Genomic DNA, 19,022 nt, shown 5'->3' with positions numbered 1-19,022 from the left:
TTGGTGTTCTGTTAAGGAAAGTTTCCCCTGTGCCCATGTGCTCAATGTTCTTCCCCACTTTCTTTTCTATTACTTTAAGTATGTCTGGTTTTATGTGGAGGTACTTGATCCACTTGGACTTGAGCTTTGTACAAGGAGATAAGGATGGCTTGATTTGCACCATCTACATGCTAACTGCCAGTTGAACCAGCACCTTATGTTGAAAAAGCTGTCTTTTTTTCCACTACATGGTTTTAGCTCCTTTGTCAAAGATCAAGTGACCACAGGTGTATGGGTTCATTTCTGGGTCTTTAATTATATTCCATTGTTCTACCTACCTGTCACTGTACTGATACCATGCAGTTTTCTTTTCTTTTTGTTTTTTTGTTTTTTGTTTGTTTGTTTGTTTAGCACAATTGCTCTGTAATACAGTTTGAGGTCAGGCATGGTGATTCTGCCAGAAGTTCTTTTTTGTTGAGAATAATTTTCACAAAATACCCATGGGAGGAGATACAGAAACAAAGTGTGGAGCAGAGACTGAAGAAAAGACCATTTAGAGACTGCACCACCTGCATCCTCTATACAGTTACCAAACCCAGACACTATTGCAGATGCCAACAAGTGCTTGCTGACAGGAGACTGAAAAAAACAGAAGTGGATGTTCACAGCCAACCAATGGACTGAGCACAGGGTCTTCAATGGAGGAGCTAGAGAAAGTACCCAAGTTGCTGAAGGAGTTTGCATCTCCATAGGAGGAACAACAATATGACCAACCAGTACCCCCAGAGCTTCTAGGAAATAAACCACCAACTAAAGAGTACACATGGAGGAATCTATGGCTCCAATAGCATATGGAGCAGAGGATGGCCTTGTCAGACATCAGTGAGAAGAGAGGGCCTAGGTTCTGTGAAGGCTCAATTCCCCAGTGTAGGTGAATGCCAGGACAGGGAAGCAGGAGTGGGTGAGTTGGTGAGCAGGGGGACGGGGGATGGGATAGGTGGCATTTGGAGGGGAACCAAGAAAAGGGGATAACATTTGAAATGTAAAGAAAATAAATAAATAAATAAATAAACAAACAAATAATTAAAAAACAAAAATATGTACATTGTACAAACACACACATATGTATTTTAATTAAGTTTAATACTGTAGACTCTTAACTTGCCTTGTACTCTCTTTAATACTCCTCGACCCCTTCTAAATTATTTAAAATTCTATATAAACTTAAATCAAGTCTTTCACAGAGAAATCCATGAAGAATTGTACTATTATTGGTAATTGATCATGTAAAAAGAACAGAGGCTCCCCTTTCACTCTCTTGTCGAGCCCCTCTTCTCACATGGCATATTTCCTGGCCTGCTCATACTTTGGTTTAGGAGTTCTATGTATTATCAAACAAATCTCTTTGCCACTGGCATATTTGTGGACAAAATCTTGTTTTCTTCAAAGAGACACCCACAAATACACATTTAATTTCTAATTTCAATTAAAAGCAAAATATAATAAATATATATATTGGGAAAATACTTTGTGTATTGTTAGTTTTTGTTAAATAGCATCATAATAATCAAATGCTTTATGTTGTCAAGTAGAATTTTCAAAAAGTTGAACAAACAGATGATCTCCAAAGTATAAAGCCAGTTCTAGGAAAATTTCTGTTGTTAGATTTTGTGTGAGATGATATCATGAGGATGCTCTTGCTGCAACAAAATGCTTCTAGAAGCATACATGTGCTCATAGAAGCACCAGGCAATGAAGTTCAAAGACCACACCTAGTTTATGTATGAAAATGAATAATATTCATAAAGCAAAACAAACTGGTACTTTACAAGAATTCTTTTCGTTTTGCAAAGATTTTAAGTTTTTTCTAGTTTTGTACATATATGTATATATAATTTGTTTTATTATTTTGAGAATTTTATACATGAGTACTGGATTTGTACTATTTATAAACCTCCCTTCTTCCAGCTCCCCCTGTGTCTCCCCCTTTCACTTTCCAGTCTATGACCTTTTCTTAAGTATCATTGTTTCTAAAGTGGAATCCAGATCAAGGGGAGGTCCCAAGGTCTGACACTATTACTGAGTCTATGGAGCGTTCACGAAAGGGACCTAGCATGACCACAATCTGGAAGACCCAGCAAGCAGCTGCAAGAGTCAGATGCAGGTATTTGCATCTAACCAATGGACAGAAGCAGCTGAACCCTGTTGTTGAATTAGGGAAGGCTGAAAGAAGCTGAGGAGAAGGGTGACCCTGTAGGAGCACCAGCAGTCTCAATTAATCTGGAGCCCTGAGATCTCTCAAACACTGGACTACCAAACAGGCAGCATATGCCAGCTGATATGAGGCCCCCAACACGCATACAGCAGAGGACTGTGTGAACACAGAGGACTCTGTGTTCATTCAGAGATGATACACCTAACCCTCAAGAGACTTGGAGGTCCCAGGGAGTTTAGAGGTCAGGTGGGGTAGGGGGTGGGGGCATCCATGTGGAGACAGGGGGGAAGGTATGGGATATGGAACAATTGGAGGGTGGACAGGGTAGGGAATAAAATATGGAGTGCAAAAAATTAATTAATTAAAAATTCATTGTTGAATGAATTCTCTACTTCTCTTTTCTCAGTATCTCTGTCTCTATCTTTCTTTCTGTATGTCTGTCTGTTAGTTCCCCCCCCCCTCGCGCGAGTGTGTATGTCTGTGTGTGTGTGTGCGTGTGTGTGTGTGTGGTGTAAATCTCCATTCTACATAAAGCATTTAGTATTGCTTTAGTGTTGCACATGTACACATACATGTATTTGGGAAAACCATGTGGAATTGGCTATCAGACAATATTAATTTCCATTACTACCAAAGAACAGTCATGTACATTTCTATTCATTTTCTACTAGCTAGTGTCTATTCTTACAAACAACAGAAGAGCCTACATAGTAGTAACAGTGGTGAATAACAAATGAAACAAGGTAATTTACAAGTCGACAGAGTTGAGTGGTTCCCTTGGCAGTGCTGCTGTTTCTCATGGCATTGGAAGGACTTAGACTTTATGTTCTGGATTAGCTTTCTTCACAGTCTGAGTTTCTAAATGAGTATCTAGGTATAAACCTACACTCAAAACAAAAAGAATAGAGGCTCATGTCCGACTAATGTATGTGCACATTTTGATTCTATGAGCCCTTATCCAGATATCTGATACAGAATGATATGGACAAACCCAGAAGGTGTCCTTCCTCTAAGAACACTTCATGAATTGCTTCCTGTGTCTAGTGGTGAGGTATATAGAGATTATATTACTCTTCTATAGGTTTGAAAGCATACTTGGGAAGATGAATGTACAGCCAATTACAGTTAAATCCACTCCTGGGTTCGTAGAGTGATGTACCCTATCACTCAGGGGTGTGACACCTAAAGTAATCATTGTGGGACCAACCGTATCTAAATTTCTGCCCCTGAAGTCAGATTGTTTAAGGACAGGACTAACTATCGTGAATAAGCCTTGATCTCTCAGTACCAAGAATAAAAATCTTTAAAATAAAAATGGCACAATTCTCTAGCTACCTAACCAGAAAATATAAAAAGAAGTTAAACTGATCAGATGAAACTAGGGCACTCTGGAAAGTACACAATACTACACCTAGCTGTCACTCAGCAACGACCCAGGAACCAGTGAGTCATAGAGAACAAATTTCCCTGTCGTAAGTAACTGCAGCATACTATGCTTTGAAATTGCTGTCTTTGGCTTATATTATTCTGTGTCTCCTCTACAGCTGTCAAATAACACTTTCCTATGCATAACAAAAATATTCCTTGTAGCAATGGACTGGTTTTACAAATGATGCAAATTGGAAACTACTGGGATATTGTTTTTTATTGTTCAACAAATCATGCCAATGCCACATTATAGGTAGTTCTTTGTTTTTATTTTTGTTTTTCTTTTTTTTTTCCAATCAGGAGAATGGGTGGGGTGCAAGATGCTTCTGCTAACACACAGATCACATGAGTATCTTTGAATCTGAAGAAGAAGAAAAAAAAAACCCAAAAAACAAAAAACAAAAAACAAAAAAACAAAAAACTCCTGCAAGCCAAAGCCTTGTACTATGGAGCAGGCACAATGTTATACTAGCTTTGTAAGGGATAATTGCATAGTTAATCTTGCTCTATATTACTTTGAAAGAGCTTTCCACACTTCATTGTTTTCAATTATCCTCCCAATTGCTTGGATGGATAAATTTTGGGAATTCTTTGAAATGCTTAACTATACATTGCTGATGAAATATTTTCATCCTGTCCTTAGTCTATAAAGGGCAGGATCAAGACCTTGGGTCCTCTCCCATGTATGTGTGAATTTTTGTTAGTGTACTAATGGAAAGTAGCCTTCATCAAAGACTCAAAGGCCTGTTTTAATTAAGGAAGACTGCCTATGATCCCCAATGCCCCTCCCTTAACTTTGATCCCCAATGCCCCTCCCTTAACTTTGTACTTGAATCAAGGGCATTGTTAGGCAACCTCTGGGTGATGGACAGCTGTACTTTTTTGTATTTTGAAACTCTTTCCTTACCTCCAAAATCATATCAGGAAACCTATGGATTCTATGGTCTTTACCACACTGGCTTTTTCCAGAAAAGAATAGTTATTCAGAGTTCCGTTTCCTAAATCGTATTTCTTTTTGAATTCTAGGATATAACTAGAGATGAGCTGACTTAAGATTTTAAAAACGCAACAGTCATACACTTCAGAGTGGCATGGAAAGCCATTGGGTTCATGATCAGAATCTTTGCTAGATCGAACTGTGGCTAGAGATGTTCATGACTCAACAAACAAACAAACAAAACAAAAACAAAAATCAACAAACAAGGCAAACACCCAGGCCTTTGAATAATTATATGGTATATAGCCAGGAAGAAAATGTTCATTGTTTCATGACTTCAAGAATCAGCAGACTCTTGAACTGGGCAAGAGCAGTTATTGTATATGTTGCTTTTGAGGTCATGATTCTTATAATACGTGTCTATGGATGACACAAAAACAGTACAAATCTTTACATGAAAATGAAGTTGCTTGCTACAGAACTGAACTACTGCCAAAGAAGATGGAGCTAGCCCCCAATGAACTATTGTTGAACAGGTCCACTCCCCCTATATTCTAATAACCTTATTCTTCCACTTCCTCTGTTAGGTGTTGTGCTAAAGGAGAGATTGAACCCTTGTTAAAAGTAGGTTGCAAATATATATATATACATATATATATATATATATATATATATATATATATATATATATGCCTACAAATAAAAAGAAAGAAAGAAAAAGAGAATGAATTTCCTCATGAAGGAAAACCGTGCGTAGATGATATCCCATACATTGGACTGTGAGGAGTAAGAGTCGGGAAGGGGATTGTCCCTAGTTCTCCCAACAGCACATACAAAATCACAATGGCTACACAATAAATGGCAGTTTTAGAATTCCCAAGAATAACTCCCTTATGAACCATGTCAAGGATGTATTCCCAAGGTTCCTAGAATTGAACCTATGAGAGAAGGCAGGAGGGCTTACCAGGGACCAGAATAAATCCAGATAAGTCATAGGATGGAGCTCTGACATAAAGCACAGTTAAACTCCTATGGAGTCAGCGCAAAGCACAAAGCTGTCTATCAAGCACACAGTCAGGGAGAAAATCATCCCTGCCAGGCTTCTCACTGTCACGTGCTACTTCTGAAGCCCTGGGCTGGGAATCCAGGTCTCTTCTCAATGCTTCTTGAAGTGACAGGAGCCTAGGGCAAGCCACGGAAGTGGTGACTGACATCTATATGCTATGCCTTAGTTACCTGTCTCATATTTACAAAGCAGATAGTTCTATGGGCAGACTGGCCACTTATCTAGCCACAAGCACATAGTTTATTCCCAATAAACATTTAATTAAATCAAGTACTTCAAAAGCATAATTCTTGCTTTATCAGGAATAAGCCCCCTTAGATAAAACATTCACATTACCTCTTTATCAATCCAACTTCTTCCCAAACCTTTGGATATAAAATCAGCACACTAAGAAGCTAAGACACACTGTTTGTTGTTTTGCTTTTTTCTCGGAGGCATAAGTCTTGGGTAATTCATCTCTTGCATTTTTTTTTCTTTTTCATTTCCTGAGCATACTTTTCTTTTTTAACTTCCATCCCCACAGATTACAAAATCATACAGAGAATTAGGTCACTATGTTTTTACCCAAAGAAATATTCTGAAACTGTAGAAAGAAAAAAGAAAAATTAGTTCACCTTCACAAAGTGATTTTAACTTGACTTTAAAATAAAACCTCAAAACTTTATAGAGACAAAAGACAGACAGACAGACACACACACACAAAGAGAGAGAGAAGGAGAGGGAGGGAGAGAGAGTTTTTCTTACCTTTTATTTTATTTTACTTTTGATCTGTCCATGTTCTAAGCCAGAGGTATTATATGCACAAGTGATGATCAGTATAAGCACCAGCCACACATGTCCCCATGTGGAACCTTGACACTATTTCATTGCTTTCTGACTCTCCAACATCTAGATGGCTAAAAGTATTCATTAATTAATCCCTATTGGGTAACTAAATGAGTGGTAGTTTATAATATCTATACCTGCTAGTTATAACCTTTCAGAAAGTATGTCTTTCCTGAGATAATCCTATCCAGAGATATGGTGAATGTATTTTTAAATTTTTCTACTAAGGTCCTGAAGTGACTGTAACGGTAAAATCCTGGGAAAGTTCATTACACAGTCCACAGGGCCAAGGAAAAGGCAATGAGCTGTGATTTGCCAGAGAAGCCAGAGGGCACATCAGGAGAAATCTTTTCAAATAAACTCAAACTGCAGGAGAATCATTTGCTCTAGGAAATCACACAGAAGTGCCTTTAGGAACATAGTTCAAAGGCACAGAAGATTGTCTATAACCTCACAAAGCAAAAAAGGGCTGTAGGTCCTGAAGTTTCTGTTTATGCCAGATAATGTGTAGCACTTGACCTCTGTCCCCCTGTAATCTATGGATCTCTATTATTTCCCTTAATATATCCTGGCCTCAGGTTTAATTCTGCCTCAACTAGCAGTGGGAGGTGTTCACACACCAATATTTACAGAAAACATCAATTTCCATAAGCCTAGGTATTTATGAATTACATTAGAATTATTCCTGTGATATATGGCAAATGTATTGCTGACCTAGTAAGAATTCTTCTAAAAGTGCTTTGTTAGTGTATTTTAAAGTTTACCATGCAGGGCAGCCTGATTACAACAGGTTCTACTTAATTCATCATGGCCAGCTGCACTGACAGTTACTTAAGTTTTAGTCCAAGAACAAGCTCATTCAATCCTAAACACTTGTATATTCCCTTCCTAAGACACGACCTATAAGGCACAGAGCAGTGGCTGCTATCCCTGGCATGGTAGGGTATTTCTTCTCTAAGTCCCCTTTGTCCACTCCATACTCACATCCTATTCCTGACAACCCCAAAGTGTTCTCCATTTTCATTAAAAAGCTATAATCATTTTGTGCTGTTTTTCCAAGATCCTGTCCATTCCACAATTAGGGATTTTCCAAAATTAATGCTTTCAGAACTTGAGTCCAACTCAGGTTATGGTTGAAGATAAAGTTAGTGATCAAGGTTGGCATGCCTGATCCAGGGACGTTTACAGCATGGTAGACAGAGACATCAATCGTGTAATCTTAAGAAAAATGTAAAATAAAAGTATTTGTGAGTTAAGACATGTTAGCTCCTGGAAAGCATTTGACTGGGGAATGTGAACCTGCCACTGGGCCTTGGAGTGCATCTCCCAGAGAAAAAAATTATCATGCTAGGATATAAAATGGAGGAGAGATATTAAGTATAGGATCTTGGAAAGGCATTGCTTACGTGAGTAAAGGAAGGATGGCTGGTGCAGTTGTATTAAGTTCCCCTTAAAAGGGAAGATAGGTAATGTTTTTCCTTTTAAGACACATCAAATGACAAGAAAAGTTCAATTATTAGCTTGATTGATTTCAATTCTATATATATGAATACATGTATATATACATTTTATATGATAAAATACTTATCAAAGAATTTATCTAAGCTATTAAGCCAAGAACCTAGCCAAGGCAAGGTTCTATGGCAGGTAGATTATAAAGTGACCTTGCACAACCCCTTTCCAAATTACTTTTTTTCCAATAATGCTTTATATGGTGAATTTAGCATGATGATACACATAGTATCTTCTGTCATTTCAACATGAATCAACATGCCATCCCAAGCAATTAACTGGGGAGTGGACCTTTGGGTTCATTTGTGTCTTCAAGCTGTTGATCATGATCTAAGAACTTGAGACATTTACTGTAGAGAGAATAGCTTGCATGTTGTATGAATGCATCATCTGTCAATTATAAAAAGCCCATGATCTTTGGCTGAGGGGGGAAATGGGAGGTGTGACATTCCGGAGGATAAAGAGTTCTGGGATAGAGATTTGCCAGAGACGATCTGAGGAGATGGACACATGGTACCTGAACACAGGGAACCAGCCATGTGGCAGAATGTAGGTTAAAATAATTGTGTTAATTTGAGTTATGAGCTAATCAAAGAGCCTAGATATATGGCTAAGGTAATCGTGAATATATTTTGGGCCTGAGTCTTATTTCTGGGGATATTGGTCAGGGAAGAAGAACTGGACCTAACTCTTAGAATTTATGAAGGCATCCTCTCATATTCTCTTAGTTTAATGAGGTTCAGATTACAGAGATGGGGCAGGTCTGCTGGAACATGCCTCTAATCCCAGAGGTCCAGAGACTGAGGAAGATCTCTGTGAGTTTAAGGCCAGCCTGATCGACCTACAAGTTCCATGCAAACCAGGGCTATTTAGTGATGCATGCCCTAAATGTGTGTCACACACACACACACACACACACACACACACACACACACACTACCCCAAAAGTTATGGCAAGGGAAGTAAAATGTAAAACTCATTTCACCTTCTTTCTGAAAAGGACAGAAAAAGGCTAAAGCAATCTACAGTATCCAAATTAAACAGAACATGGCAGTAAGACCCCGAGGGAGTTAATATCAGTAGTTTGCAAGAGTTAATCCTGGGAAAAGTGAAAATACTGCCTGGGTTAAGGAACTATCCACTCTATTCAAGCTCTATACTTCCAATGGAGCAGAATGGTTGAGAATATTTCCCAATTTGAGAGAAAGGGAAGCAGCAATGGATATTACAGCAGTTATGCTGACACCCTTGACAACCAGGGCAATTACACGGGTATCTTCATAGGGCCAAAGAGTGTAGTGGCACTACAGAGATAGTGCTAGGAGAAGGGGAAACCTAGGGTATGTCGGATAGCAGTAACTAGGAATTTTTAAATAAGAAGCATACTATTAACTGTAGCTGTCATGTTATGGAATAGGTTGCCATGTTTTTTTATTTCTTCTGTCTATCTGAAAACTTAATCATTGGAGTCCCTTTTCTTGTCCATCCTACAATCACCATGACTTAAAAAACCCCACTATTCTCTTAACTTAATTAGTTGTGTATTGGTCTAGCTTATATTGCTTGGCATATATATCATCTGGGATTATCCACAATTATACCTGATAGTATTTGTTTTAGCATTCCATGAGATAGTGCAACCATATCTTATCCTATCACTCATCTTTTGATGGGTATTTGATTGCTCTGATATTTTGGATATTTTGATCAATGCTGCAATAGGCATGGGGATATAGAAACCTCTTACTGTCTCATTTATATCCCACCAATGATATAAAAGCATACAGTTTGTGATGTTCATTCACTCTTGAATGTGTGTTCTAGAGGGTGATCAACCTACCAGAGACTATAAAAACTTATAAAAACTGACTCTCCACCGGGCGGTGATGGTGCATGCCTTTAATCCCAGGACTTGGGAGGCAGAGGCAGGCAGATTTCTGAGTTCGAGGCCAGCCTGGAACTCAGTGAACAAAGTGAGTTCCAGGACAGCCAGGGCTATACAGAGAAACCCTGTCTCGAAAAAACAAAACAAACAAACAAAAAACAAACAAACAAACAAAACAAACAACTGACTCTCCCTGTCCAAACAGGTGGCAACTGCCAATAGCTTCTTAGATAGGAATGGGACTTTATGCCTACCTCCACATTCCATGCTGGGATTTTGTCTGTCCTGAATTTATGCAGGTCTTACACAATTTATCTCAATTACTTTGAACTCATATGTGTAACTGCTCTCTTCTCCTCACACAATACTATTTCCTTATTTGTGTTTTTTACAATCTTTCTTTCATTTCTTCAACAAAGACCTCTGAACCTTGTGAGGAGGAGTATTTATTATTCTCTACACTTGGCCAATTTTGAGTCTCTGTATCAACCAGCATATGCTGCAAAAAATAAGCTTCTCTGTTGTGTGTTGAGAAATATAATAATCTATGGGTATAAGGCATTAATACTATACACAGTTAGCAGATAGTAGTAGGCCATCCCCTGGGGACTATTAGCAGAAAGACATGGGTACTTGCTCCTGATAATAATCCCAGGTATGAGTTTCAACTCCAAGGTTGTGCATTGGGCCTCAAATCTTATCAGGAAGTGAATGTTTGCTTCCACTGTTGCCTCAGTGGGCATATCTTGCCAATCCTGTTACTGATGAATCTCCTTGGAGTAGCAGGTGGGTAGAATCGTGGTGCCTTTCCTCCTAGTAGTGTGCATGGCACATTCAAGAACTTTGAAGTCCACCTAATACAAGGATTAAGTTTCCAGATGTTCATCATCTTTTTTGATAATCTTTGTAATAGGTACAAGATAATTCTGTGGTTTTTCAATTGCATTTGCCTGATGATTAGTGATGTTAATTATTTTTTCCACATACCTATTGATTTTCTTTTGATAAATGTTTATTCAGTTCAGGGCCCCTTTTTCATCAGGTTATTTTTGCCTTGCTATTGAGTTGATTGAATTTTAATTTGGTTATTAATGTCTAGTTTATGAATTATTCCTTTGCTGATTATTATTTTTTAGTTTGATGTCCAAATTGATAAATACCTACTTTTGCATCCATGAATGATGCTTCCAGGTTCATATTAAAAAAGTGTTACTCACATCTGAAGTATTGGATTTTCTTCTAGTTTCCTTTGGAAGTTACAAAGAGCCAGTGGTCCTATAGCACTTTCACAATGTTTGTTTTATACTGATCACTGTTCCAAAATCTCTGCATTTAGTAATTTCTTGTGAAACAATCTGCAAAATAGATACTGACTATATCTTATGTTTAGAGGAAGATCAAAGCAGAGGGACTGTTACTGCTGTTACCAAAGGCACAAAACTAGTAAGGTATGATGTTAGAATCTGTTCCTTAGCAGCAAGACTTTGAAGTCTATATGCTTTTATGTCCCTCCTCTTTTATATTCATGTTCTTAGTGTTTAGAACTGTCCTTGCCAAAGAACACAAATGAAGTCATGTTGGCCATTATGCTAAGACAGTAAGAAGTCATTGGTAGTAATGATTTCTCTACATTGAACTACTTCCCATCCTTGTTTCATGGACTGTAAACATTGTATCGTTTAGTGTTATCAATAGCCAGGTGTATGTCTTTACCAGCTTCACTTGACTGATGATATCTGGCATTTAGGATAACGAAACCACATAACATTACATAGTCTGTAAGCTACTGTGCTCGAATCTGAACCCTGATCTTACAAACTACATACAATAGGGATGTTTTTCTACTATAACAAAAAGTTATTAATTCTACATTATTAATTCCCATCATTTACACATTAAATCTTTGAGACCGATTACATTGCTTTCTTTATAAATAAAATTGAAATGTGCTTTTCCTCCAGTGTAGAGCACTGGGAACACATGACTCCTAAATAACAATGTAAAATTCAGTCTGTTTGTATCTATACACATATGCTACATTCAAAGCACCTCGTCACACAGGCTAGTAAGTTGAATGTCACTGTGCATCAACCATAAATACTGGTGAATCTAATGAAAAGAATCTAAGTAACTAAAATTAATGTAGTATGTGCACTGGATAGAATATAATTTGTGACTTAAAAATCCATAAAACAACTCTAAGGGCATTGTGATTTATTCTATATTAAACCCATTTCCCAATCCTAATATTCATGCCCACATGTTTTTAATATGCTCCTTAACCACACATTTTACAGATATAAACATCACCATATGAGCTTTCAATTAGCATTGATTTTCATCCTGCAGAAATGCCTATTGGAAAGAGATGGTAGAAATGGCGGGGAGCTGATGTATGTGTAGTTAAAGTGCTGTTAATTCAATTGCTTTATCTGATCCAAAGTCACTTAGATTATATTAAATTAGCCATCTGCTTGGCTTTCACCTTGGAATGTCTGCCAGATGCTGAATGTGTTTACAGAGTTCATTAGCAGCCTCAACCTGAGCAACAACATTCTTGTGGTACAACATGAATGACCATAACTTTTTTGAAAAGATATCATGGAAAAGATAAACAAAGGTACTCTAAAATAAGTATTTCCAGGAGAAAGGGCTTCAATGTATTATCAGATTCAAAACAGCAGCAAAAGTACCTTTGTGAGCTGGGGATATATCTCAGTTAGTAGAGCACTTTACCAGTACATACAGAGCTATGGATTCACTCTGCAGCACCAAAAAATTGCCAACATGGTGTGTCTTAGCTATTATTTCAACATTTGGTAAGTTGGGGCCAAAGGATAATAAATTTACAGTAACTTTTGCCCACATAACAAAGTCTAGGGTTCACATGACCTTGCCTAAAGAAATAAAATAAATTAAATTAAAATTAAAAATATTTCTGCTGGAATTTGAATCAAGTATTTGTTCCTTCTAGATACAGAACCATCTTTTAATTAATTTTATATAATGAAAGTGATAATATTCTAAAATTAGTAAAGTACTAATTTCCATAAATTCACATATTTATTATAGTAGAACCATTCATGCAATATATGCCAAAAGGAATCTATTTTATCACATAAACCTTTGAGCTTAAATTTGTTGAGTGAATGCACATGAGTGTGTTTCATTTTATCTTGTAGAATATTAATGCATTATAGTCTATGGATGGTGGTATGTGTGGAAAAAGTAATTTCAACACCATCAAAAGGGAACAAATTAGAGGAAGATCAATATGCTGTATGAGAAGGAATTGTAGACAGGACCATTTGGACTGGATCTTGGAAATCTTAAACTACTTATCGACAGTGTTCTAGATGGAGGTGATATTCTAGAAAAGAAAAAAAGGAGGAATTTTAAGTTGAGAAGCTAAGCATGAAAAGTTGGAAAGGAAGAAAGATGAGATCAAAAATAGTCACAGAGGCTAAGAGTCACAGAGGCTAACAATACTCTTGTATTCGTTGTCACTTGTCAATTTTGCCATATTTAATACTAGTTGCCAGTCCTCAGCCAGCAGCCAGGAAGTCACATGACACAGCATGCAATTCAGAACTGAGAAAAGTTGACTTATATGAAGCAATTACTTGAATTGGTTTCTTCAGCTAAGAGAGTATTCTAATGGTTAGGGTGGGGGTATACACTGTAATAGAAACCTTATTCAAAACAAAGAAAGTAGATATGTAGAGGGGATGGATTTACTGGCTATTTGGGGAATGAACCAGTGATGCGTGCTTTATAATTAACAGTGAGTACATAGAACTAGGATGATGGTTCCTGTAACTCGGATTCAGGCTTGCACAACAGATTCACATGGACTAAGTTGAGATGAAAGTTCTAGAGATTAATTAGAGACAATATAGCACCATGAATTCATTTTGGATACTTTGAATTCATTTGTCTTTTCATTATTCAGCAAGAAATATCCATAACTAGCTTCGTAAGTCAGAAATTCAAGAAATTCTGGTGTGGGCTACAGATAGGTGTTTGAGATTGATTGGTATGTACTATAAAGTTGGTAACAGGGAAATTAAATGAATTTATCTATGATCATGTGTATGTGATGAGAAGGATGCTAAACATGGAACTCGTAGAGTGGCATTATTATCTGAGGATCAAGATTACTGTTCAAAGCAAAAGAAAGAAACCAGGGTGTAGATATCAGCAGGAACCATGGAAAAGTACTTTCTCTGTGTGAGAAAGTGACAAGAAACTTAAACCTTGTTAATGTTTGCATTTCTAAAAAAGAAATACTGTCTCTTACTCTCATACATACAGTGTAACGTGTCAAATTAATGTACCCACAAAACACTGGGAATGAGTAGGAAAAACCATGAAAGGGATAAGCCATTGATACGTACAGATAAGGTTAAGGATAAAACAAGTTTAATATCTACATAATATAGGGTTTCATGATTTTACTTTTTTTAAATATTTTTATTATTACATATTTTCCTCAATTACATTTCCAATGCTATCCCAAAAGTCCCCCATACACTCCCCCCCCCCACTTCCCTACCCACCCATTCCCATTTTTTGGCCCTGGCGTTCCCCTGTACTGGGTCATATAAAGTTTGAGTGTCCAATGGGCCTCTCTTTCCAGTGATGGCCGACTAGGCCATCTTTTGATACATATGCAGCTAGAGTCAAGAGCTCCGGGGTACTGGTTAGTTCATAATGTTGCACCTACAGGGTTGCAGATCTCTTTAGCTCCTTGGATACTTTCTCTAGCTCCTCCATTGGGGGCCCTGTGTTCCATCATCATCATCATCACAATAGCTGACTGTGAGCATCCACTTACGTGTTTGCTAGGCCCCTGCCTAGTCTCACAAGAGAGAGCTATATCAGGGTCCTTTCAGCCAACGCTTGCTAGTATATGCAATGGTGTCATGGTTTGGAGGCTAAGTATATATCCAGACGATGTCCCAACTGGTAAGAAGGACACATGCTCTACTATGTTCATAGCAGCCTTATTTATAATAGCCAGAAGCTGGAAAGAACCCAGATGCCCCTCAACAGAGGAATGGATACAAAAAATGTGGTACATTTACACAATAAAGTACTACTCAGCTATTAAAAAGAATGAATTTATGAAATTCCTAGGTAAATGGATGGACCTGGAGGGCATCATCCTGAGTGAGGTAACCCAATCACAAAGGAACTCAAATGATATGTACTCACTGATAAGTGGATATTAGCCCAGAAACTTAGTATACCCAAGATTTAAGGTACAATATACAAAACACATTAAACTGAAGAAGAACGAAGACCAAAGTGTGGACACTTTGCCCCTTCTTAGAATTGGAAACAATCACCCATGGAAGGAGTTACAGAGATAAAGTTTGGAGCTGAGACAAAAGGATGGACCATCTAGAGAATGCCATATCCAGGGATCCATCTCATGGTTTTACTTTTAATTCAACCATCTAGAATGAGAAAATCAGAGGTGAGAAATAATAGATAAACTTTAAGTAACACTATATCAGGTTTACTCTAGCATTTTAAATGGGTCTAGTACTGTGGTATTAAAACATGCTCATAATTATGAGACATTTGGAGAGTTTTTACTATGTCATCATTCTCACCTTTGATAGTCTAAGATGTGATAGTGTTTTAAAGAGTTACTGGCCAGAGTGCATCACACCTGCACTCCTAGCACTGGGGAGGCAGAGGCAGGAAGATCACTGCATGCTGCAGAAAGTCTGAACTAAATCACAAGTTACAGGGAAGTCAAAGTAACATAAGAGAACCTTGTGTCAGAAAAAAAGGAGGGTGGGAATGTAAGATAAAAAATAGGACCATTTCCCCTCAACATGTGAAGGACATGCTGAAGTGTCTTGCACTCAAGTCTATCAAAGCTACACTGGAAAAACACAGTGCTTTCTAAGTTTTCTGACAGTACAGCCTTGGTGAGATCAGTTGATCTCTTTCCTTCTGAGACTTAAACCAGCTCAGTCTGTACTTCTAAATGTTCTCAAAGCTGTACAATTGTGAATGTCCCCTGGTATTAATGAATAGATACCCCAACTTACAAAAATACTACTTTAAATCCAATTAACATTCCACAGAAATAAAGTTTATGTCTGGGAGCAAAGTCTTAAGTTTTGATTAATTATCATTCAATATTTATAAAAGCCCATGTATCTACTAAGTTGGAGCCCTAGCTCCCATCACAGGTTATAATAAATGATGAAAGATAATTATAATTTCAATTACCTTGCTTTTTTCCCCCAAAGGAGTTCGCGTGCTCTAGAAGTTAAACACTATAAAGACAGCTTCCATGGCTTGGCTCCAGAATGACTTGTAAACACTTGTTGATAACCTAAGGAGCTTCACAGAAGCAATATGCACAGCACATCAAGTGCTATCTGAGTGAGGAGGGTGTGAGTTGGGGTCATAATCTTTACAAGCCCTCCTATTTATTCATTAACTTTAAACTTGGGATTTATATAAAACCTGAGCAGGCAATAAGACCAGTTCTAATATATTCCCTACCCCCCATATCATAGTTTGGAATTCAACTGTCTCAAAAGCTTATGTGTTGGAGGTTTGATCCTGAACACTGTTGGGAAATGGTAAAGGAAGTCTACAAGCAGGGACTGGCTGGAGACAACCATGTCACTAAGACTGTTCCCTTAAAGGAGCAGTGATGATTTTTAGCCCCTTCCAAGCTGCTTAGCTTCCTGGCAGCCAATGGTGAGCAGCTTTGTTCCTGACTGCTTGAAAGTGTAATGAATGTTGTGTTTTTGCTGTTATTATTGATGATGCTCCAAAGTATCCACAGCCAAGAATTCATGAGCCAAATTTTGAAAACAGATCTTTAAATAACTCCACATTTAATTGGGTTACTTTTATCACCACAACAGAATGCTAACACATCATACACACATTACATTTGATATAACTAATAAGCCAATATTGATCTATGACAATGAACTAAAGATCAAGGTTAGTAACAGTTCCAATATTGACTAGTTGTATCATTCAACTACAGTGTTATTCTGAGATGATTCATTTTCTGTTTTGTTTTGTTTTGTTTTTGTTTGTTTTTTCTGTCCTGAGATCCCATCTTGGATACCACAGTACATTTAGCTGTCCATTCAGGACTGAGACTCTTTTTTAAAGTTTTTTTTTTAATTTTTTTTTTTTATGATGGCTTTGACCGTTTTGAGAAGTACTGGTCAGGTAAATTATAGGCTGCCCCTTTATTGGTATTTGTCTGATGTTTTTGTGATGGTTAGACTGGCATTAAGGTTTTAGAGAGAGTGTAATAGAGGTGAAGTGCCATTTTCACTCCCTCACATCAAAGAAAAGTGCTATCAGCCTGACTGGGACTTCTGAAGCTAAGCTCAGTCGCCTGTTAGCTGAAGTCATGTTGGTCCAATTCTCCACAGCAAAGTTACCCTCCCTCCCTCCTTTCCACACTCTGGAACAAAGTTGTTAGACAAAGTTGAAGGAGAAAAGAATGGGAAGTTAGGCTCCTACTCTTTGAAGCCTCAGTAGTTACATAATCTTATGTTGGATTCTTCTAAAATAGATTTGCCTCTTCTTGTCCACCAATTAAGATTAATCAGTTAAATTTATAGCAATATGGAATAAATATGCATTTTATGTTGTAAAATTACCCATTCGGTGTTTTTTCAGATGGGCTTAATTTTACTTAGCTTTTAATCACCATCTCTCTATGTATTCCAGGCTAGCCTCAAACTGGCTATGGCTCAAGCTAGACTAACACTCTCAGTTATTCTGCCCCAGACTCCCAAACAACAGCATTACAAAACTGAGTCCCCCATTGTTGTGAGAAATATCCCCAGATGGTCATATGTGAAAATACTTGGTCTCTAAGGGGTGGTGCTGTTCAAGAAAGATATGGAATCTTTAAGAATCTTTAAGATTCCATGCACATCATGTGGGGCAGACTTGGAGATTCTATAGCCTAACTCCATTTCCTTTTCTTTCTCTCTCTATCTCCTATGGGTTGACAGACTGTGAAAATTCTGCTCTCTTATTGCAAGGCAGGTCTCACACTCTCACTACCATGCCTGCCCTGAGTGATGGCTTAGTCTCCCCTCTGATTAGGTAATGAAAATAAATCCACCCTTCCCTGTTGCTTTTTGTCAGAGTATTCTGTCACAGCAACAGAAAAGTAACTAATACAGTTGCCTAGCTACTTGATTTATTTCTAATTATCATCAGAGCATTTTTTTGTGGTTTGAAATTATGAGGACAACAGAGAGAAGATAATAGAGAGAGGAAAAAAACCAAGTGTTTCTTTCAATGAATATCAAATATTTGACAATAATAGACACATCTTCTAGTTAAATAAACAAATATATACAAATTAAGTTCATATGTCAAAATAGTTCCAAGCTACATAAATGTGAGACAACATTTAAATTACTGATGATAATTAGTACAGTTTCCTTCTTAAAATGTTATAATTAAATAATGCTAAAGTACTATAATTACTAAGATAACTGAGTTAAATGTAAGATACCAAGCAAACTTCAGTAACATTATAATGTATAAGTAATAGATAAAACAGAAATTACAATGAAATAAAATTCCAAGCCATGATGAATCCTTTATTAAGAATAAATTCAAATATTTTCTCAGCAGCATATTAAGAGATTTTCTGAAACAACAAACTGTTTAAAAGAATATGTGCTAATTATTTCCTTTCTTCTTGTGTGTTTTCAATGTAGTTAAGGAGTTTTAGAAGTTCACTTGTGGACATTAAACTACCTAAAAACAACTAGAATGAAGCAGAGCTACTTTGGTATGTACAAATTTTTGTTGTCAAGACTAGTATGCTTGTAACAGTAGACAGATATCCTGAAAAGCCAGTTTAATGGTGATTATAAAATAGTAACAGTATTAAAATAGAAAGGAAGCTGATATGAGGCCCCCAACACACATACAGTAGAGGACTTCCAGGTCTGTGTTCATTCAGAGATGATGTACCTAACCCTCAAGAGACTGGAGGCCCCAGGGAGTATAGAGGTCATGGAGATGGCAGGTGAGGAAATCCATGTGGAGACAGGGTGAGGAGGGGAGGAGGTGTGGGGCATGGAACAGTCGGAGGGTGGATGGGGGCTGGGGGGATAAAATATGGATTGTAAAAATAAATAAATAAATA

General features: G+C 37.5%; 1 long non-coding RNA gene across 1 annotated transcript; it reads left to right on the top strand.

Annotated features, from left to right (window-relative positions):
• The first annotated feature begins 14,736 nt into the window (after positions 1-14,736).
• Gm51970 lies at positions 14,737-18,662 on the top strand. The gene is made up of 3 exons (XR_003950179.1): positions 14,737-14,815; positions 15,183-15,329; positions 18,589-18,662. It is a non-coding gene; the product is annotated as a predicted gene, 51970 (long non-coding RNA).
• Positions 18,663-19,022: the final 360 nt, after the last annotated feature.

Source organism: Mus musculus, chromosome 12, assembly GCF_000001635.26.
Source record: "Mus musculus strain C57BL/6J chromosome 12, GRCm38.p6 C57BL/6J".
Classification (NCBI taxonomy): domain Eukaryota; kingdom Metazoa; phylum Chordata; class Mammalia; order Rodentia; family Muridae; genus Mus; species Mus musculus.
The sequence above is the reverse complement of the archived record's forward strand: the minus strand, read 5'-3'. Positions and strand labels throughout refer to the sequence as shown.